Source organism: Aegilops tauschii, chromosome 4 (assembly GCF_002575655.3).
Source record: "Aegilops tauschii subsp. strangulata cultivar AL8/78 chromosome 4, Aet v6.0, whole genome shotgun sequence".
Taxonomy (NCBI): Eukaryota; Viridiplantae; Streptophyta; class Magnoliopsida; order Poales; family Poaceae; genus Aegilops; species Aegilops tauschii.
Window position 1 is genome coordinate 276980215 of NC_053038.3, and position 13816 is coordinate 276994030.

The window sequence follows — 13816 nt, forward strand, 5'->3', positions numbered from 1 at the left end:
TCCCTACAAAATCATATAGTCTGGCTATGCTCTATCTTCATCACACAAAGTATTTAAATCATGCACAACCCCGATGACAAGCCAAGCAATTGTTTCATACTTTTGGTGTTCTCAAAATTTTCAATCTTCACGCAATACATGAGCGTGAGCCATGGACATAGCACTATATGTGGAATAGAATGGTGGTTGTGGAGAAGACAAAAAAGGAGAAGATAGTCTCACATCAACTAGGCGTATCAACGGGCTATGGAGATGCCCATCAATAGATATCAATGTGAGTGAGTAGGGATTGCCATGCAACGGATGCACTAGAGCTATAAGTATATGAAAGCTCAACAAAAGAAACTAAGTGGGTGTGCATCCAACTCGCTTGCTCACGAAGACCTAGGGCATTTTGAGGAAGCCCATCATTGGAATATACAAGCCAAGTTCTTATAATGAAAATTTCCCACTAGTATATGAAAGTGACAACATAAGAGATTCTCTATCATGAAGATCATGGTGCTACTTTGAAGCACAAGTGTGGTAAAAGGATAGTAGCATTGTCCCTTCTCTCTTTTTCTCTCATTTTTTTTCTTTGGCCTTCTCCTTTTTATGGCATTTTTTTAGTCCGGACTCTCAGCCCGACTTATGGGGGAATCATAAGTCTCCATCATCCTTTCCTCACTTGGGACAATGCTCTAATAATGATGATCATCACACTTTTATTTACTTACAACTCAAGAATTACAACTCAATACTTAGAACAACAATATGACTCTATGTGAATGCCTCCGGCGGAGTACCGGGATATGCAATGAATCAAGAGTGACATGTATGAAAGAATTATGAACGGTGGCTTTGCCACAAATACAATGTCAACTACATGATCATGCAAAGCAATATGACAATGATGGAGCGTGTCATAGCAAATGGAACGGTGGTAAGTTGCATGGCAATATATCTCGGAATGGCTATGGAAATGCCATGATAGGTAGGTATGGTGGCTGTTTTGAGGAAGGTATAAGGTGGGTGTATTATACCAGCAAAAAGTGTGCGGTATTAGAAAGGCTAGCAATGGTGGAAGGATGAGAGTGTGTATAATCCATGGACTCAACATTAGTCATAAAGAACTCATATACTTGTTGCAAAAAACTACAAGTTATCAAAGCAAAGTATTGCGCGCATGCTCTAGGGGGATAGATTGGTAGGAAAAGACCATCGCTCGTCCCCGACCGCCACTCATAAGGAAGACAATCAATAAATAAATCATGCTCTGACTTCATCACATAACGGTTCACCATACGTGCATGCTACGGGAATCACAAACTTTAACACAAGTATTTCTCAAATTCACAACTACTGAACTAGCATGACTCTATTATCACCATCTTCATATCTCAAAACAATTATCAAGCATCAAACTTCTCATAGTATTAAGCACACTCATAAGAATTTTTTTACTAATCTTGAACGCCTATCATAATTAAAGCAAATTACCATGCTGTTTTGTAGGACTCTCAAAATAATATATGTGAAGCATGAGAGAACAATAGTTTCTATAAAACAAATCCACCACCGTTCTCTAAAAGATATAAGTGAAGCACTAGAGCAAAAACTATATAGCTCAAAAGATATAAGTGAAGCACATAGAGTATTCTAATAAATTACGAATCATGTGTGTCTCTCTCAAAAGTTGTGTACAACTCCAAGGAAAACACATATCATGTGGTGAAAAAAAATATAGCTCCAAGTAAAGTTACCGATGGACGAAGACGAAAGAGGGGATGCCTTCCGGGGCATCCCCAAGCTTTGGCTTTTAGGTGTCCTTAGATTATCTTGGGGTGCCATGGGCATCCCCAATCTTAGGCTCTTGCCACTCCTTGTTCCATAATCCATCAAATCTTTACCCAAAACTTGAAAACTTCACAACACAAAACTTAACAGAAAATCTCACGAGCTCCGTTAGCGAAAGAAAACAAAACACCACTTCAAGGTACTGTAATGAACTCATTCTTTATTTATATTGGTGTTAAACCTACTGTATTCCAACTTCTCTATGGTTTATAAACTATTTTATTAGCCATAGATTCATCCAAATAAGCAAACAACACACGAAAAACAGAATCTGTCAAAAACAGAACAGTCTGTAGTAATCTGTAACTAACGCAAACTTATGGAACTCAAAAAAATCTACCAAAATTGGACGACCTAGAAAATTTGTTTATTGATCTACTGCAATTCGAATCAGTATTTTATCACGTTCTGGTGATTTTTAACAATTGTTTTCGTGAACAGAAAGTTTCTGGAATTTTCAGCAAGATGAAATAACTATCATCCAAGAAGATCCTATAGGTTTAACTTCGCACAAACCCTAATTAAAACATAAAAACAAGTCTAACCAGAGGCTAGAGCAAAAAGCAAAAAACTAAAATAAAATTGGGTTGCCTCCCAACAAGCGCTATCGTTTAACGCCCCTACCTAGGCATTGATAATTTTAATGATGCTCACATCAAAGACAAGAATTAAAGCACAAAGAGAGCATCATAGAACACGTGATAAACACATCTAAGTCTAACATACTTCCTATGCATAGGCATCTTATAGGCAAACAAATGATCATAGCAAGCAAAAACTAGCATATGCAAGGAAGTGGAATGGAACAATAGCAATCTCAACGTAACGAGAGGTAATTTAGTAACATGAAAATTTCTACATCCATATTTTCCTCTCTCATAATAATTACATGTGGGATCATAAGAAAATTCAACAAAATAGCTATCACATAAAATATTTTCAACACGATCCACACGCATGCAAAGTTGACACTCTTCCAAAATAGTGGGATTAACATTAACTAAAGTCATGACCTCTCCAAACCCACTTTTATCAAAAATTTCATAAGATTGGACATGCTCCAAATATGTGGGATCTAAAATTTGACACTCTTCCAAACCCACCTTCAATAATATTGCAAACACTATTATCAATCTCATATTCATCATGGGGCTTAAATAAATTTTCAAGATCATAAGAAGAACTATCACCCCAATCATGATCATTGCAACAAGTAGAGGACATAGCAAAACTAGCATCCCCAAGCTTCGGGTTTTGCATATTTTTAGCACGATTGACATCAATAGAATTTATAGTAAAATCATTGCAATCATGCTTTTTATTCAAAGATCTATCGTGAATCGCTTCATAAAGTACTTCATCACAATTTTCAGATTCACGAATTTCAAGCAAAACCTCATAAGATAATCTAGTGCACTCAATTCACTAGCAATAGGTTCATCATAATTGGATCTCCTAAAGAGATTAGCAAGTGGATGAGGATCCATAAACTTTTAGCAAGCGAAGATGCAAGCAAAAAGAAGGTACATGGTAGCACAAGCAAACAAAAGATCGAAAGGAAGAAGGGCGAATAAAACGGAAGGGTGAAGTGGGGGAGAGAAAAACGAGACGCAAATGGCAAATAATGTAATGCGAGGGATAAGAGTTTGTGATGGGTACTTGGTATGTCTTGACTTGAATTGACTTGGCGCGAATCTCCCTGGCAACGGCGCCAGAAATCCTTCTTGCTACCTCTTGAGCACTGCGTTGGTTTTCCCCTTGAAGAGGAATGGGTGATGCAGTAAAGTAGCGTCAGTATTTCCCTCAGTTTCTAAAAACCAAGGTATCAATCCAGTAGGAGACCACGCTGAAGTCCCTCGCACCTACACAAAGAAATAAGAACCTCGCAACCAACACGATAAAGGGGTTGTCAATCCCTTCACGGTCACTTACGAGAGTGAGATCTGCTAGATATGATAAGATAATATTTTTGGTATTTTTATGATAAAGAGAAATAAAGATGCAAAGTAAAATAAACGGCAATAGAAATAGCTAAGTGTTGGAAGATTAATATGATGGAAAATAGACCCGGGGGCCATAGGTTTCACTAGTGGCTTCTCTCAAGATCGCATAAGTATTACGGTGTGTGAACAAATTACTGTCGAGCAATTGATAGAATTGAGCATAGTTATGAGAATATCTAGGTATGATCATGTATATAGGCATCACATCCGTGACAAGTAGACCGACTCCCGCCTGCATCTACTACTATTACTCCACACATCGACCGCTATCCAGCATGCATCTAGAGTATTAAGTTCATAAGAACGGAGTAAAGCTTTAAGCAAGATGACATGATGTGGAGGGATAAACTCATGCAATATGATATAAACCCCATCTTGTTATCCTCGAGGGCAACAATACAATACGTGCCTTGCTGCCCCTGCTGTCACTGGGAAAGGACACCGCAAGATTGAACCCAAAGCTAAGCACTTCTCCCATTGCAAGAAAGATCAATCTAGTAGGCCAAACCAAACTGATAATTCCAAGAGACTTGCAAAGATAACCAATCATACATGAAAGAATTCAGAGAAGATTCAAATATTGTTCATAGATAAACTTGATCATAAACCCACAACTCATCGGTCCCGACAAACACACCGCAAAAGAAGATTACCTCGAATAGATCTCCACGAGAATCGTGGAGAACTTTGTATTGAGATCCAAAGAGAGAGAAGAAGCCATCTAGCTAATAACTATGGCCCCGACGGTCTGAGGTAAACTACTCACACATCATCGGAGAGGCTATCGTGTTGATGTAGAAGCCGTCCGTGATCAATGCCCCCTCCGGCAGGACGCCAGAAAAGGCCCCAAGATGCGATCTCACGGGTACAGAAGGTTGTGGCGGTGGAATTAGGTTTTCGTGGATGCTTCTGATGGTTTTGGGGTACGTAGGTATATATAGGAGGAAGAAGTACGTCGGTGGAGCAACATGGGCCCCACGAGGGTGGAGGGCGCGCCCAGGGGGTAGGCGCGCCCCCTTGCCTCGTGCTTTCCTCGTTGATTTTTGACGTAGACTCCAAGTCCTCTGGATCACGTTTGTTCCGAAAATCATGTTCCCAAAGGTTTCATTCTGTTTGGACTCCGTTTGATATTCTTTTTCCGCGAAACACTGAAATAGGCAAAAAACAGCAATTTGGGCTGGGCCTCCGGTTAATAGGTTAGTCCCAAAAATAATATAAAAGTGTATAATAAAGCCCATTAAACATCCAAAACAGAATATAATATAGCATGGAACAATAAAAAATTATAGATACGTTGGAGACGTATCAATTCCCCCTTACCCTGCCCGTTCCATCGCCGTTTAGCCGTCGCCCCCGCAGTTCGGCTGCCATGGCCGGACCGCTGGAGCTCCGTGTCCGTGAGTCCTGACCGCGCCCTTTCCTCATCTTGTCTGCGCCTTGGCCGCTCTATGCCAACCGTTGCCCGCCACTTCTGCCACTGCCGCCTGCCCGCAGTCGCCCGCTCCTCGCCTTCGCTGGCCCCGCGCTGTAGATGCTCGCGCCCTCACGCCGTTGACCGCGCCCTCGCCGTGCCCCATGGCTGCACCTTCGCGGGCCCCTGGCCGTGCTGCCGACATGCCCCGCGCGCACACTGCTTCTCCAGGACACTCCCTGGCCACGCCCACGAGCAACCCTGCGGCCGCCCGCTCGCCCGCGACCCTGCTCGCATGCTGCTGCTGTCTGATGCAGCGATGATGCAGGGCTGTTGTGCTACTGCTGCTCGCATGCTGCTCCCGCTTTCCTACTGCTAATCTGCTAGCCGCTGCCGCTGCTGTTTTGATGTTGCAGCATGCGTCATTGCCGCCTAGTGTTGCTTATGGTTGTGGCCGCTGATGTCGCTTGAAGCTACGTCGATATTTCGCCAAAGTGGATGGGATGATGCAGCATAGCGGCGGTAGGTATTTCCCTCAGAAATGAAACCAAGGTTATCGAACTAGTAGGAGAACCAAGAAACACAACGTAAATAGCCCCTGCACACAAATAACAACACCTCGCAACCCGACGTGTTAAAGGGGTTGTCAATCCCTTTGGGGGTACGGCGCCAGAATTGTGTGTTGACGGGAGAAAGTTGTAATAGATTGAATAAATAGATCGCAAATAAAAATAAAGTGCAGCAAAGTATTTTTGGATTTTTGATTTAATAGATCTGAATAAAAATGCAAAGGAAAAGTAGATCGCAAGCAAATATATGAGAAATAAGACCCGGGGGCCGTAGGTTTCACTTGTGGTTTCCCTCTAGAAAAATAGCAACCGGTGGGTAAACAAATTACTGTTGGGCAATTCATAGAACTTCAAATAATTATGACGATATCCAGGCAATGATCATTACGTAGGCATCACGTCCAAGATTAGTAGACCGACTCCTACCTGCATCTACTACTATTACTCCACACATCGACCGCTATCCAGCATGCATCTAGTGTATTAAGTTCATGGAAAACGGAGTAATGCAATAAGAATGATGACATGATGTAGACAAGATCCGTTTATCTATATGGCGGTAGATATAGATCTCATCTTTTTATCCTTAGTAGCAACGATACATACGTGTCGGTTCCCTTTCTGTCACCGGGATCGAGCACCGTAAGATCGAACCCACTACCGGGCACCTCTTCCCATTGCAAGATATATAGATCAAGTTGGCCAAACAAAACCCAAATATTGGAGAAGAAATACGAGGCTATAAGAGATCATGCATATAAGAGAACAAAGAAACTCAAATAACTTTCATGGATATAAAATGATATGACTGATCATAAACTCGAAGTTCATCAGATCCCAACAAACACACCACAAAAATAGTTACATCATATGGATCTCCAAGAGACCATTGTATTGAGAATTCAGAGTGAGAAAGAGAGAGAGAGAGACATCTAGCTACTAACTACGGACCGAAGGTCTACAAGGAACTACTCATGCATCATCGGAGAGGCACCAATGGAGGTGGTGAACCCCATCTAAGATGGTGTCTAGATTGGATCTTGTGGTTCTACACTCCGCGGTGGCTGGATGAATATTTCGTTGACTCCCCTAGGGTTCTGGTATTTTTGGGGTATTTATAGAGCAAAGAGGCGGTCCAGGGGGCACCCGAGGTGGGCACAACCTACCAGGGGTTGTGCCCCCCTCGGGGCACCCCGTAGGTGCAACCAGGACCCATTGCCTTCCTTCTGGCCCATAAAAAATCATCATGGAGTTTCGTGGCATTTGAACTTCATCTGATATTGATTTCCTGTGATGTAAAAAACAAGGAAAAAACAGCAACTGGCACTTGGCACTATGTCAATAGGTTAGTACCAAAAAATGATATAAAATTATTATAAAACATCCAAGATTGATAATAAGACAACATGGAACAATAAAAAATTATAGATACGTTGGAGACGTATCAGCATCCCCAAGCTTAACTCCTACTCGTCCTCGAGTAGGTAAGTGATAAAAACAGAATTTTTGATGTGGAGTGATGTTCATCATGTCATATCATATTCTTTTCTTTATAGCATGGACATTTGGACTTTTTATGTGATTCAAAGCAATAGTCTAGTTTGACATAATAATTTAGATACTCAAGCATATCAACAAGCAAACATGTCTTTCAAAATATCAACGCGAAAATTTGTTATCCCTAGCCCATCATGCTCAAACATTGATCCCTTCACGTGATGCCCCGAGACCGATGCTCCAGTTGCCTTCCATTTATTTTAGTGGTTGCCGTGTGTTTATTATGTTTGTCGCATTCATCATATCATCACTTGCATTGCATCGGCACTTTGTTGCCGTCATTTTTTCAAAACTTGCATACGTTCGTAGTTGCCGTTTCTCTCCATTGCCTCCGTTGTCATTCTCTCATACCAAACGGACAGTTCTCTTCTCTCTTGTCTCCTCCGTGGCCTTTTGTCAGACCCCGTTGTCTACGATCTTCCCTCTCATCTAAATGTCCAACCTCTCTGAACATTACACAGACCCCTTCGCGTGCATGTCCTAAAATTCCCTGAACCTGAACCGTCCGGTCATGACCAGGTGTTCCGAAACAATCCCGAGATACCCTAAACATTATCGGTTCGTTGTTTACACCACCCGAAGCCGTCCGATCAAAATCTATGGCCTCAAATCCTCTCTCATATCAGCCAGCTACTATATATAGTAGGCAGCCCCTAATCAAATCAGACCAAACCCTAAATTTTAGGTAGATGTTCCATCCATCCCATCATGCGCCGCCATCCTCCTTGGGATCCCCTCCCGATCCAACCACCAAGCGAAGCTGCCACCTTCCTCCTCGTTTTCCAGATCGGGCCAACCACAAGCTACCAATCCATCGATCCACTGCCTCCCTCGATTCCCCATCCAACCACCTACCCGAGCGCCCTCCTCCTACTTCGATCCCCGAGCGGATCGAGCCAGTAGTCCCCGCCGGCGATGAGCAGCAGCGCCAACACGACCTCCCCATGTGCCGCCACTGATCCAGGCCGGCTCCTTCCTCACGCCCCTCTCTCTCTTCTTCTCCTTCCGTGGTTTCTTTTCTCTCAATCCTCACTCACTCTTCTGTTTCCATGGACAAGAGCTCGCGTGCCGCCTTGCTCCGTCCTCTCCATCCTCCCGCCGTTGAGTAGAACCAGCAACCCCGAGCATCCAACTCCTCCCGTGGCGCCTGTCCTTCTGTCCCCGAGCAAGCCGCAGCTTACCGGAGCCAGCAGATGAGCACTGGCTCCTGTCCCTGTTCTACTCCTTCTCCTTCCTCCTTTCCTCCTATCCCTTCTTCCTCTAGTCCTCTCTCTCAACCCTCTCTCTGCGCAGGACCAGGACGCCATGGACGGCTGTCTGGATCCGCTCCTCCTCGCCTTGTCCTCATGGCCGGGAGCCGCGCCACGACCGCCCCTCCATCTTTAGTGCCGCCGTCGCCCTGCGTCCCCTGCATCCCCTATTTCAGGTTGAGCCGTGCGCCATAGCGCTCGACTGTGCGTTGACTGCGCCCGCCTCACACGTGGGTCGCCTACTGGCCTCCAGATCTAGCCCAGCCGCGCTCAGCCCGCTCCACTTCTGGCCCGTTTGGCCCGAGTTGAGCACACCTTCGCTATTACCCTCTCGGACATTTTTTAGCTATGCTGTGCCCACTGATGTTGGCCAGATTTGGCTCATGTCATGTTTTTCCGGCTCTGCGAATTTAGCTATTATCCAGGATTTACTTGTTCTGCAGAAAACCCCTTCATGTTCATGCATTAGTAACTCAACAATCGTGCATCATATTAAAATGACTCATATATGTAAAATGAGTAGAATTTCATGTAGTTTCGTAATATTCAACTTGCATCCATGTTAAACATGTTTTAACTTGATGTTTATTTAAATTTGCAACAATGTAATGTTAAAATGGTTTACTTCATAACTAAATAACCGTAGTTCAGAATTAAATAAAATTTATATGTAAATGGGGTAGAAAAATGCATAGATTAATATGGTGTCCTTACTTTGCATGTTTAATAACTCTAAAATATGCTTTAGGTCAGAATCGTACCAAATCCAAATATGCATATGGGGATCTTCCGGAATTGTCGTTTGTTGTTTCCGGCCTAATTTAAACTTGCCTAAATAGTAAGTTTACTTATGTTTCCCCTCTTACCGAATTAACCAAAATTTAATATTGTTGAGTATATTAAATGGGAGAGAACCAAATAATTGTTGTGGGGTTTCATCAATATGCAACTCATTGCATATTGAGCTTCACTTAATTTGTAGTTTTTCTTGTTTCCCTTTGCCATGTCATGTCTCATTAAACCAGACATGCATCATACTTGGTTGTGCATCATGCCATGTTTATGGTTGTTGGTTTACCATTATGTTTGCTTCTTTCCGGTTGCGCTTCTCCTTCATAGTTCCGGTTACGTTGCAATTGTGAGGATTCGTTCGACTACGTGGGTTCGTCTTCCTCATGGACTCGTTCTTCTTCCTAGCGGGATTTCATGCAAGATGACCGTCACCTTGGATCTCACTACTATCTTTGCTATGCTAGTTGTCTTGATGCTATTGCTGTGTCGCGCTACCTATCACTTGTTTATCAAGCCTCCCAAATTGCCATAATAGCCTCTAACCTTTTCACCGTTCCTAGCAAACCGTTGTTTGGCTATGTTACCGGTTTGCTCAGCCCCTCTTATAGCGTTGCTAGTTGCAGGTGCAGTTGTAGGTTGTTACATGTTAGAACATGGATATGTTGGGATATCACAATATCTCTTATTTTAATTAATGCACATATATACTTGGTAAAGGGTGGAAGGCTCGGCCCTATGCCTGGTGTTTTGTTCCACTATTGCCGCCCTAGTTTCCGTCATACCGCTGTTATGTTGCTTGATTTTGCGTCCCTAACACGGTGAGGGGTATGGGACCCTCTTGACAGTTTGCTTTGAATAAGACTTTTCTAGCAAGGCCCAACATTGGTTTTACCATTTGCCAAATAACAACTAAAACTTGCATAGGGACCCGCCAGCACCCGAGGTCTCTTAATCAACCCCCCGGGCCAGTGCTCCTCATGAGTGTTGGTCCACCTACATAGCTGTCGGCGGTGCCACCTCGGGGCAACTCGATGGTATTTTTGGCCATGGTCCACTTTGCATAGACGGTGTTGTCCTGAGAACGAGATACGTGCGGCTCCTATCGGGGTATCGACGCACCGGGTGGTCTTGCTGGTTTTCTTTTACCATTGTCGACATGTCTTGTGCACCGGGATTCCGAGTCTGATCGGGTGTCCCGTGATGGAGGATTGTCTCCGCGGATCTTGAGCTTGTCATGGGCTAAGTTGGGACACCCTACAGGGTTTAAACTTTCAAAAGTTGTGCCCGCGGTTATGTGGGAGATGGGAATTTGTTATTATCCAGTTGTATTGAACTTGAAGTAAACTCAACTAAAATACACCAACCGCGTGCGTAACCATGACTGTCTATTTTCTGGGAACGTAAGTAGTTCAGGATCACTTATTGATCGTTACTAGATGGCGACCGTTTGCGTAGTTTCTCATCTTACTCTTGTATTCGTAAGTTAGCCACCATACTTTGCTTAGTCGCTGCTGCAACCTCACTACTTACCCTTTTCCTACCCATTAAGCTTTGCTAGTCTTGGTACCCATGCTAATGGGATTGCTGAGTCCTCGTGGCTCACAGATTACTACACCAACAGTTGCAGGTACAGGTAATGCGATGTTCATGACGCGAGAGCGATGTGTGTTTGTTTTGGAGTTCCTGTTCCGCTTCTTCTTCGATCGAGGGTTAGGTTCCTGGTCGGCATCCTGGGCTAGGAGGGTGGATGTCGTTGAGCTTCTGTTTGTGTTTCTTCTGTAGTCGGATGTTGTTCTCATGTATGAAGTTTGATGTATTCACTGGTGCGCGTCGGTCCTAAACAAACGGTTTTTTACCCCTTTCCGCGACGGCATTTGGAACCGTCGCCAAGTGAGTCTGTGCGATAGGGTATCCTTCCCACACGACCCAGAAATCGTCGGGGATAGGCCCTCCTGGGACCTATGCTGGGGCTGTGTGCGATCGAGCGAGGCATCGAAACCCAATCATTTTCGTAGGTATGTACATCCCACACGGTAATCCGAGAAAATCATTTCCGTAGGTATGTACATCCCACACGGTAATCCGAGAAAATCATTTCCGTAGGTATGTACATCCCACACGGTGAATCCCAGAAAAACATTTCCGTTCGTATGTATATCACACACAATCAATCCAAGGAATACGTTTCCGTTCTTATGTACATCCCACACAGTCAATCCAGGGAAAACATTTCCGTTCGGATGTACATACCACACGGTTTTATGGATACGCTCGTGTGTGAAAGGTGTAACTATCACACACGCTCTGCCTTGGTTAACTGTTTGCTTTCATTAACTACATCACACACGATTTGATGTAGAAAATTGTGTGGCATTGGGCTATCCATCGCAAGCGCTTTCACTGTTGGAACCATTTGCAAAGGACCATGACCGTCTGTTCTATTTTTGTTTTTGCCTATAATTTATTATTCTAATTGGAAATTCTGAAATACGAAACGTGCAATTCAAATTCTCAGCACAATGGTTCAACAACGAATCCATAAATAAAATTGCCAGTACAATATGTTGAGTAACTACAGGATTAGGCAACAATTAACTATTGTGAACCGTAGTATTTAAAGGCGATAAAGGTGAAGAGACAAGTGTAAATCATTGGACTGCCGACGGTGTTGAAGAAGCGGAATGCCCATAATGTGCCTTCCTGCATGCCATAGGCACGAACCAATTTTGTCCAACCCCTTGTGACTATCGCCCGCCCATACTTCACCGCCTTCAGGAAGACTTCTAGAGCATTATCATGGTAGCATGAATTATATACTAAAACCTTAGTTGCCTCCACTCCGGTCATTTAGTTTGCAAGGTAATCATCAATAAATAGCTTCGGAAACCACTGAAAAAATAAAAAATATCAGATACTGAGGTCTAATAGTGTAACTTGTTGTGGGCAGGGGGAAAAGGCATCACATTACTTACCATCCTAAAGTTCACTGTTGTCTTCGACAAAGTGTAAATAAAGAGCTTAATTCCAATCACCCGTTTCTTTCGCCTAACAATCTTTCTTAGTTTCCTCACTTGACGCTTGTTCATGAATATCTCATTGCCCCATACGCAAAAGGGATCGAAGCGTGGATTAGTACCCCTCATATATGTACCTACAAACAACCAGTAAATGTTAGAAGTTAAACTGAGATTGCACAAATGATGTAAAATACAACTACCTGTGTTCCTAAGTACAAGTTTTTTTTTGAGATTTCAATATGAACTACATACGGATGTATATAGAATTATAGATATAGTTTAGATTAGAATCTAGATTCACTCATTTTGCTCCTTATGTAGTCTATATTGGAATCTCTAAAAATACTTATATTTAGGAATAGATGATGTATAAGACATGGGATGCAGCTAACTGATACGTCCATTTTGCATCATGCTTTTATATCAATATTTATTGCATTATGGGCTGTTATTACACATTATGTCACATTACTTATGTCTATTCTCTCTTATTTTACAAGGTTTACATGAAGAGGGAGCATGCCGGCAGCTGGAATTCTGGGCTGGAAAAGGAGCAAATATTAGAGACCTATTCTGCACAGCTCCAAAAGTACTGAAACTTCACGGAGGCACGTTTTTTGGAATTAATAAAAAATACTGGCGAAAGAATCCACCAGAGGGGGCCCACACCCTAGCCACGAGGATGGGGGGCGCGCCCCCCTACCTCGTGGGCCCCCTGGCAGGCCTCCGGTACCCATCTTCTGCTATATGAAGTCTTTTACCCTGGAAAAAATCATTAGCAAGCTTTCGGGATGAAACTCCGCCGCTACGAGGCGGAACCTTGGCGTAACCAATCTAGGGCTCCGGCAGAGCTGTTCTGCCGGGGAAACTTCCCTCCGGGAGGGGGAAATCATCGCCATCGTCATCACCAACGATCCTCTCATCGAGAGGGGGTCAGCCTCCATCAACATCTTCACCCGCACCATCTCATCTAAAACCCTAGTTCATCTCTTGTATCCAATCTTTGTCCCAAAGCCTCAGATTGGTACTTGCGGGTTGCTAGTAGTGTTGATTACTCCTTGTAGTTGATGCTAGTTGGTTTATTTGGTGCATATGTTCAGATCCTTAATGCATATTAATACCCCTCTGATTATGAACATGAATATGATTTGTGAGTAGTTACGTTTGTTCCCGAGGACATGGGAGAAGTCTTGCTATAAGTAGTCATGTGAATTTGGTATTCGTTCGATTTTTTGATGAGATGTATGTTGTCTTTCCTCTAGCGGTGTTATGTGAACATCGACTACATGACACTTCACCATTGTTTGGGCCTAGAGGAAGGCATTGGGAAGTAATAAGTAGATGATGGGTTGCTAGAGTGACAGAAGTTTAAACCCTAGTT